At 36.0% G+C, this 10,017-nt stretch overlaps 1 pseudogene; it reads right to left on the bottom strand.

Annotated features, from left to right (window-relative positions):
* Positions 1-265: 265 nt before the first annotated feature.
* On the bottom strand, positions 266-2,252 carry LOC100727261 (heat shock protein HSP 90-alpha-like; annotated as a pseudogene).
* Positions 2,253-10,017: the final 7,765 nt, after the last annotated feature.

Below are 10,017 nucleotides of genomic sequence, written 5' to 3'. Positions count from 1 at the left end.
GCACTTTAGACCTCATGAAGTTAATAGTAAGTTGTATCTTACCACAAACATTTCAGCCTGTTAAAATAAATGAAAACTGGGGAAAACATTGCCAGCTCTGCTTTAAGTGCCCAAACTATCACAGTATCACTTAAATGTAGAAAGAAATCTTATCTTGCCCTTAAACAGTTATCATGCCACACAGACTTATATGTTAATGAAAAGTTCTCAAAAATATATATCATCAGAGGGAATGAAAGTAAAGTACTGAGCATGCATCCCCGTCATTCCTCCAGCAGAGCTTAGTTGACTTCTTCCAAGAGTGTTACATCATCATCTCCCTCAAAGGGCGACATCTCCTTCATTGACAGCAGCAGTGATATCATGCGTAGATGCGTAGACTCACTTGATCACCCTGAAATCCTGTTTGCTTTTGTCTGTGAGTCTTCCCCATGTTTGCCATCCAGCTATACATTCTGGAGACAACACAGCATGGGAAAATCACCAGTTGGTTTGACACAACCACCTTTTCGATCTCTTTCTCCAAAATGTCTATCATGATCTTGCAGAGGTTTCCAAACTTTGTGTCTTTTTCTCTTCCTGTTCTTTTTTCCCTCTTCATCTTCTGGAGGTTCCACGCCCTCTTTGGTAACTGACACTAAAGTTTTCCCCTCAAATGCCTTCAGCTGTTGGATGCAGTACTCGTTGATGGGCTCCATCTTATAGATCACTTCTAAGCCATGTTTCCAAAGATGGTGCATGAAGGCTGAGTTAGCTACCTGGTCTTTGGTTTCACCTGTGATGTAGTCGATGTGATTCTGGTTCTCCTTCATCCTGGTACAACAGTCCTTGAGAGAAACCATCTTACCCCCAGAAGCAGATGTGTAGAGTCAAAATAGTTCTGTAAGCTTCGTCTGATTCTGAGAACTTTAATGCCTTCCAAGCTTTATATTCTTAGAAAACTGCTCATAGAACTCCTTGTAGCTCTCCTTATCTTCTGTCAGATCAGTTAACAGTTGTAAGCACTTTTTAGTAACTTTCAAGATCTTGCTTTGCTACAACATTTCCCGAGAAACATTTAAAGGGAGATTGTCGGAGTCCACCACCCCTCTTAATGAAATTCAGGTACGCAGGGTTCAGCTCCTCACAGTCATCCATGATGAAAACTCTGCAGACATACAACTTAATGTTCCTCTTCTTCTCTCTGTTTTCAAATAGATCAAAAGGAGATCTTCATAGAACAAAAAGAAGAGCCCTGAATTGCAACAGTGCTTAAATGGAAAAATACTTCACTGCCAAGTGATGCAATGATTGTAAAACTTCTATAGAGCTTCCCATACTCCTTGTTAGTAGTATTGTCAGTAGTTAGTAGTATTGTCAGTAGTATTTTAAGTTTTCTAAATGAATATACTTTTCCTTAATCTTCTCCTTTTTCTTGTCAACATACTTCTTTTCCTCTTGTTGTTCTTCTTGTTGTTCTTCTTCATCATCAGAACCAACATCTTTTATTTCATTTGTCAAGGGATTTCTTTTCCTCTTTTTCTTTGTCTTCATCTTTATCTTTCTTTTTTTCCAACCTCATCATCATCTACTTCTTTATCTCTTTCCTTCTATACACACACACAAAAAAAAAATAATAATAATGAGCTAACCAATAAACTGAGAATGTTTCTTTACATTCTCTTTTATTCTCCTTTATTCCAAGTACTCAGTTCAGTCTACTTTGAGATGCAGGATAACCTTTGTTCCTCAGGGCATAGGTCCACCTGTGTCAGTCCTCACTGTGAAGGAAACTTCTGCTGAAGATTCCCAGGCATATTGTTTATCATTATTATCCTTGGTGATCAAAGTCACTTTCTCAGCACCAAGTACACAGAGAAGAGGCCCACTCCAAACTGTTAGTCATGGAGATGTCAGAGGTAGCCTGCAAAGCCTCCATGAAGCCCTTGGTCCTGACTTGGCTATGGTGTTGAGGTTATTGATTGAGTCATCCTTGGTCATTCTGATCCTAGTATTCATGATGGTGAGGGAATGATCTTGGTTATTGGAATAGGATTTATGTGTAGCTCCTTGCCCAAGTCCAGTTTACTGGAATCTGACTTTGTCCAGAGCATATGACAAATTGGAAACAGCTCCCTCAGGAAGATCTCTTTGTTGAGGTAAAAAGTGTTGATGATCAGTGACATCAAATGTGCAATATCTGCCTGGAAGGTGAAAGTCTCCATCTCCTCCTCCAACACATTCTGGTCCTCAGCCTGGGTCTCATCTGGCATCTTGGCTAAGCAACATACAAGGTTCATGAATATGCTGAAGCAACTCTGTCATTTTCTCTTAAAAAAAAAAAAAAGAAAGAAAGAAAGAGACCAAGCCAGTCATTGTATAATGAAAAAAAATCACTTTGCCAGGAAGATGTAACCATTATAAATATATATGCACACAATATTAAAGCATTCAAATTTATAAAGCAAGTATTAATTGTATTAAAGCTAGAAGTAGATAGCAATCCAATAATAGTAGATTTAAATATCCTGCTTTCAATAATGGATGATACATCCAGATATAAAATCAATTAGAAAATTTAAGAATTGAACAATACTAGAAACCAAATGAACTTAACAGACATACACAGAACATTCTCCTCAACAGGAAGAAAATACATATTGTTTTCAAGTACACATAGAACATTCTCCTAGATAGGCCATATATTTGGGTTACAGAATAAGTCTTCACACATTTAAGAATACTGAAATCATACTAGGTATATATTCTCACCCATAATGGAACAAAACTGGAAATCAATAGAACTAGAAAATTTACAAGCATTATGGGTTGATAAAAATTAAATGGCAAATTAGAAAATGTCTCAAAGAAAATGAAAATGAGATAAAACCATATCCTAATTTGTAAGATACAGCAAAAGTTCAAAAATAAAATTTTATAATGATACATGCTTACTTTAATGAAGCAATGTCTCAAGTGAACAACCTAATTTTACACATCAAGGAAGTAAAAAAGAATAATAAACTAAGCACAAAACTACCAAAAGGAAAGAAACAGAAAATACTGTAGCAGAAATAAATGAAATAGAGAATAGAAAAATGTTAATTTTGACATTTAGCTAGATATACAAAAAAAAAGAAAGGCACTCAATGTCAAAAGTGAAAGAAAAATTTTACAACTGAAGCCATAGAAACAAAGATTATAATAAATTATATCAACAACTCAGATAACCTATAAAATGTATAAATTCCAAAATATGTATAACTTACCAAGACTGAATGAGGAAAAATAGAAAATCTGAACAGAGGTGGTTCGGTAGTTAAAAGTCTCCTCACAAAGAAAAACCCAGGGCTAGATACCTTTACTTGTGAATTTAACGAAATATTTACACAGAATTAATGCCAGTTGTACACAAATTCTCTCCAAAAATTTGGAGAAGAAAATCTACGATTCCTTCTACACAGCCAATATTACAGTGATACTGAAGGCAGAAAAAGATATCACAAAAAGAGAAATTACAGTTAGCGTCATTGGCATCTCAGTGGATGCTGCAAACTTCAACACCCTCTCGTGATTTAAAAAAAAAAAAAAATTCACAGAGTAGGAGTAAAAGGAAATACCAAGGCATAACAAAGGCTGCATGTGGCAAGCCCACAGCTGACATACTCGTGGTTAAAATAAAACCTCTTTAGCTAAGATCAGGAACAAGATAAAGATTACCACACTTGCCACCTCTTTCTAGCATGGTGCTGAAAGTCCTAACCGGAGCAATTTGGCGAAAGAGAGAAATAAAAGGCATCCACGTCAGAAAACAGGAAGTAAAATTATCTGTTCAAAGATCATATGATCTTCTATGTAGAAGACCCTAAAAGATTCCACAAAGAAACGTACTAGAACCATCAAGTGAAATTTTGTTGTTATTTATTAGAAAACTCATAAATAAAAATGAATTAATAAGAAATTCGCCAAAATTGCAACGTACAAAATCAATTTATACAAATCAACTACTATTTCTATATATAACAATGACTAATCTGAAAAAGAATTTTTAAAAATTCCTATTTTAATAACATCCAAAAAAACAAAATAACCAAGGAGGGAAAATACATATTTCCTTAAAAATTTGAAGAAAATAAATAGAAAAATACCCATGTCTTTGGATTAAAAGACTGAATATTGTTTTAAGTGTCAGCACTGCCCAAAGCAATCTACTGAACCGATGCTGTCAGTATGAAAATCTCAATGACATTTCTCACAAAATTAAAAAAGCCAATCCTAAAATTTATATAAAATCACAAAGATTCTCAAAAGCCAAATGAATGTTGAAAGAAAAAGAAAGCTAAAAGCTTTATATCTTCTAATGTCAAAGCATGTTAAAAGTTAGTATAAATTAAAAAGTTTCATGCTAGCATAAAACACATATTTACACCAATACAGCAGAGTGAGAGCCCAGAGGTGAGCATATACACAAATGAACAACTCACACTCTTCAACGAAAGCACTAAGAATATACCAGAAAGAAGGGAAAGTCTCTTAAATAAATGATGCTGGGGAAACTTGGTATCCACAAGCAAACGTTATCTTAAATAATACACAAAATCAGCTTGGCACAGATGAAAATATAAATTCAAGACCTAAAACTAAAACTCCAGAAAGAAAATGGGAGAACTTAGAAATACTGGTCAGGGCAGTGATTTCTCATATAACACCAAAAGCAAAAATAGATAATTGAGGCAGTATCAAATATAAAAAGCTTAAACACACCAAAGGAAATACCTGAATAAAAAGACAACCAATGGAATGTGAGAAAAATCATGTATTTAACAAGTGATTAATATCCAAAATATATAGGGCACTTCTACAACACAATAGCAAAACAAATGAACAAAAAACCTTGATTAAATAATGGGAAGAACTTGAGCAGACATTTCTTCAGAGATATACAAATGGCCAAGAATCACATGAAAAGATGTCATCATCATTAGTCATATGGGAAACACCAAAGCATAATGAATAACATCATACCTATAAAAGTTAAACTTTTAAAAAAGAAAATAAGTGTTGGTAAGATGTAAAAAGACTGGAACATTCAAGTACTATTTGCAAAAACATAGAATAGAACAATTATTATGGAAAACACTATGGATAGCCTCAAAAAATTAAAAAGAGAACTATCATATGTATCATATGTACCTAAAACTATCAAAATTAGGATCCAGACAAGACATGAGTCACATGTTCAGTACAGTAGCATTAGTTACAATACCCAAAAAGTGGAAACAATATAATTGCCTGCCAATGGAAAAAAGAAAAAATAAATGTGACATATATAAGTACTGTTACATATATATATGGAAGGAAATCCAGCCATATGCTACAAAATAGGTGACTGTTGACAACATTATGGTAAGTGAAATGAGCTAATCACAAAAAGAAAAAATGTTGCACAATTCCACTTATATGATGTGTTTAACTCAGAATCAGAAAGGCAAATGGTTGGCACCAGGGCATGGGGTGAAAGGAAGCTATGTGTTACTTTTCAACTAATGTAAGGTTTCAATCATCAAGCAGAAAACTTCAAGAAATCTATTAAATAACACTACTCTGACAACTAACATTACTGTTCTCTACATTGAAAAATGTGTTAATAGGCCTTATTTTATGTATTTTGTACCACAGTAAAAAGAAAGTAGATGGTATATATTAAAAATTGAAAGAAAGTATCAAATCTGTGGAAAGAATTTTAATATGCATAACTTTTGCCCGTAAGCCAATGACTAGCCACAGTTCAAAACCATTTTCTGTTCTGTTTTTTGAAGTTTATTCTGCCATTTTTCATGGTATCCTCCTCTGTTATCCTTAGGAAATTTTTCTTTACCGTTGTCCCGAGTCTATCATGAAATATAGCCTTTCTTGCTTGTCCTAAGTCTGCATCTTTTATTTGATACTTGCCCATGCCCCTGGGACTTTTTTGTGTCTTTTCTTCTTGTACCATAAAATTTTTTAAATAACTCTGAGACTTTATTATGTTATAAACTACTAAAATTCCTCGGTATTGTCTAGCAGATTGATGATCCTTTAACTTCATAATGAAATAACCAGTTCAGTCAGCAAGATAGTTATCTCATCAGATTTTATTTTCTTAGCCCTTCTTTTTACTTTGTTCCCTAACCCTTGCTTTTCAAAATGCCTGGAATTAGGTTCCATGAGCCTGTTTTTAATGTGACAACTTATATTTAAATTTAAATTAATTAAAGTCTAAATTGAATTATATAAAATCTAAATTTTGTTATCCTAGTCACACTGGCCACATTTCAAGCACTCAATAGACACACGTGGCTGAGGAGCCACTCAGCTGGACTGTGCAGACACAGGACATTTGTATCACTGTAGAAAGTTCTTTTTGACAGCACACCGTTCTAGACCCTTTCTTTATCCTCTCAAGTCTTCACCCCCGCGAGTGTATTAGCAGAACACTTGGCTCTAAGTGAATCTTGTCTCTCAATAAGAAAAGGGAGGATAACAATTTTCTTACTCAAGAGAGAAGACTGACCCAGATTGGCTTTGAGGTTCTTTACTAGTCTGATAGCCTCATTTCGGTGAATCCACTAAGCCTTGACCCTTGGTCAGGAAGATAACTCCATTATAATAATGTTTCTCTGGAAAAATCAAATTTGAATTACATCATCCTAACTCATAGCTTCTTTGCCAAGAATATAACCTACTTAAGTGCAGGAACAGCTTCCAACTCCATAAATTCCTTATTGGGTACAATAAAGCATGTGGTCCTTAAACCATATCCGTTTCTTCATACACAGGCAGGTCTGGAAAATACTGTGATGAGAGAAACAGCCTCTTTAAGAAGGGTCACAGCATGCCTAGAAGAAGACATCGGGGAAGCAGAACATTTATTTAAAAATGCAAACTGCATAATCCTGTAAGTAATTAATTGGAGAACATAAGTTGTATTTGAACTAAAATGGAACCTTTGATTACACTTAATGTCTGCTGTATGATTAATGTATAAAGTGTTTGCTGTTTACTAAACAAAGCATTTGTCTTTTCTGTACCATCTGAAAAATCTTGTTTAAAACACTTATTTCAGAGATGTGATCATTTCTTTGGCACTTACTGGACTGTTAAATTGAATTCATGCTGTCCTTCCACGTTTCCCAGCCTACTCAGGAAGTATGAAAATGGGAACTGATGAGCGAGGCCTGGACATGTTTCCACATCAACTGCGCTAATGTTTATTAATGCCACACAGCCCTGCACACAGAACTAGCACCTGAACCAAGATAAATGGTGAACAGTATACTTTGCTGCTCGGGTAACTTCCCCTCCATTTATTCTAAAACAGAATAAGTTTCCTGACTTAGGTTATTACTCACTTTTATCACAAACCTTACTGAGATTATCACGTTATATCAGCAACCATGTGAAATACTCAGATATGTGCAAATAACAATAATTCTCAATATAAGATAGCCTTCAGATGCTCATGTGGGATTTCCTGGGCAGAGGAAATAAATGGAGGGAGGGATGAGTGATTCTCTCCTCCTTTTTCTGGTCTTCGATAGTGCTGACTCAGTTCTGCTGGGTCAGTCTTGGCTTCTGCCTCGTGAGAAACCAGAAGTTTAAAAGTACATCCAGGAAAGAGTCGTTTGTATTCTGTGACTCACCAACCTTCAGAAGATAAAAGATAAAAGCAAGTTTTTAAAGTACATGCTTGGTGATGGTGGTGGGGTGATATCTTTCATGAGATTTTGAAAGGAATCCAGATTCAACAGAGATTTAAAACTTACGTGAAAACAATCACCTCATTAGTGAAGTTCTTCCGCCACTAGTGGGGGTTAGTGAGTGGGTACAGCTCAGTAGCCAAATCCCTAAGAAGAAACAGAATGTAAATATTTAAAAGTTCTTTTCTTACCACCAGCTTTTAATAGTGATCAGTAAACACCACTGGTAGACTCTTGAGTTATGTTTAAAAATATATATATTCGATCTTCATCCCCATCATCATCATACAGCTCTTAAAAAAATCTGTAATTTCTTAAGTGCTAAGAGGTGCTGAGACCAGCAGTACAGGAAAAATCTTTCCCCTAATTGGTATACAGAAATTTCCCTTATAAGCCAACAGTCACTGACATGCCAGAACTGTGGTTGTTATAATATCTGCATTATGGTCATGTGCTTATGTGTCAAATAATTCATACTCAATCTTCCATTTAATCTCAATAATCTCAATAATTCTTCAAGGTAGATATGGGATACCCTGTGATGAGAGGCTCAAACTGAGTGATTTGTTCAAGACAACAAAAATAATACAGTAAGTACTAAAATTAAAGCCCAGGACACTTGGAATTAAAAAAAAAAAAAACTTATTCGTTAATATTGCCCAGCAAGGGATATCTTTCCAGCATATAGGAAAGGACCTTCAGTTCTTTTACAATCCTGCCTAAAACAGAAAACATGGCAACTCTCATGATGCTTGCAGCCCTGCAAAGCAAGGCTAATTTTAGAAGTCTAATGAGAAAGGATTAAGGTACTTCCTGGTAGATGGTCAACACAAGTGGCTCTCATTAGCAACAATGAAACACCAGCTCACATAGCTGGCCAAGGCAGCAGCCTCTCCTTCCTTTGTGAGTCTCAGCTGGGTTGCCCCTTTAAGAAGTGTAGCCCACACAGTCACATTCACAGATCCTCTAAATCAAAGCCTTTTTTAAAAAACATCCAGGAGTGATTCCTAACTACCAAGGAGTAAGACATTTTTTCAGGAAAGAACACTGAACAGGTTTATCTGAATGTCAGTGACTTTCAACTATTCAAGAGAAAGCCATCTAGAAAAGTGATTTTACACAATTTGTGAATTTTATTCAATTCCAGCAAACTTTCACTGACATCTGCTCTATGCAAGAATTTCATGAAATACTGCAGAAGAGGCAAGGCTATTTACAAAGAGATGGCTGTCGGGTAAAGGTTCGCAATTCACTGGCAGATACTCGATATGTATATTGCAGACAGCTGCACATCAGGTAATAAATTTCCAGCCAACATACAAAAAGAGAGAAGAGAAAGACACTGTGATTCCCGTAATTGGGTGGAGAAGGAACCAGTCAGAGAAGGGCTTGGGAAGACTGTGGGCTCTCTAAGTAAATAAGACAAGTGAGACACTGAAGGGGACTAGAATTCTAAATGCATAGAGGCAGAATGTAAGTATGCAACTAGATTAATAATAATGACCTAAGAAAGCCAGAAAATAAAGTGAAAATGGCGAGTTGTATTGCTCAGCTATCTCACTGCTGAGAATAAACACATGACACACATGACTCAAAGGAGGAGAGATTTATATTGGCTCACAGCTTCAGAGAATTCAATCCATGCTCCACTGGCTTCACAGCAGAAACAGGAGAAAGAGGTATAGCAAAACTACTCAGTTGATGGTAGCCGGGATGCAGAGCAGGATAGAAGGATATAGGAATAGGTGTGACAATGCTAGGGAGGAAAAGGACAAGACCCAAACATAGTACCGAGAGTCGTGTGACCTCCCTGACCTCCTCAGACACACCCGGAAGTGTACTTTGTGGGTCTCCTAGGCCAGTAACAGCAAGCCTTAGAGGGCAAGGGCGCCAAAATTGTGACCCAAAACCCACTTATGTATCCTGAAGTGATAACATCACTCCATGTGCATTGTTATCTAATGCTCAGGAGCTGAGAAATGTAGGGGCAACTTGGTTTGTGTGTCAACAGAGAGGCTCTGTGTTCCACTATGGCATGTATGCCATAAATTTGCCACCACTACCCTAGATAATTCTCAGGCCAAAGTTGACAATCCTGTTTAGCTATCTCAAAAATTAAGAATATAAAGTAAATAGGCTTGGGAAAGTGGGTTGAAGTAAAGTGTACATTTCATCACTAGCAGGCTTGTCCCATATACCTTTGTCCCTCAAATGTTTTCAATGAAGAACAGCCTCAGAAAAATCTGAAAACATGCATCAGCTTCCCACCCTGAACAGATCACATCAGAATGTGTATTTT

Source organism: Cavia porcellus, unplaced genomic scaffold (genome assembly GCF_034190915.1).
Source record: "Cavia porcellus strain 051 isolate PalLab524CR breed Dunkin Hartley unplaced genomic scaffold, mCavPor4.1 scaffold_21, whole genome shotgun sequence".
Lineage (NCBI taxonomy): Eukaryota > Metazoa > Chordata > Mammalia > Rodentia > Caviidae > Cavia > Cavia porcellus.
Note: the sequence above shows the minus strand (reverse complement) of the source record. Positions and strands in the feature narration are given on the sequence as shown.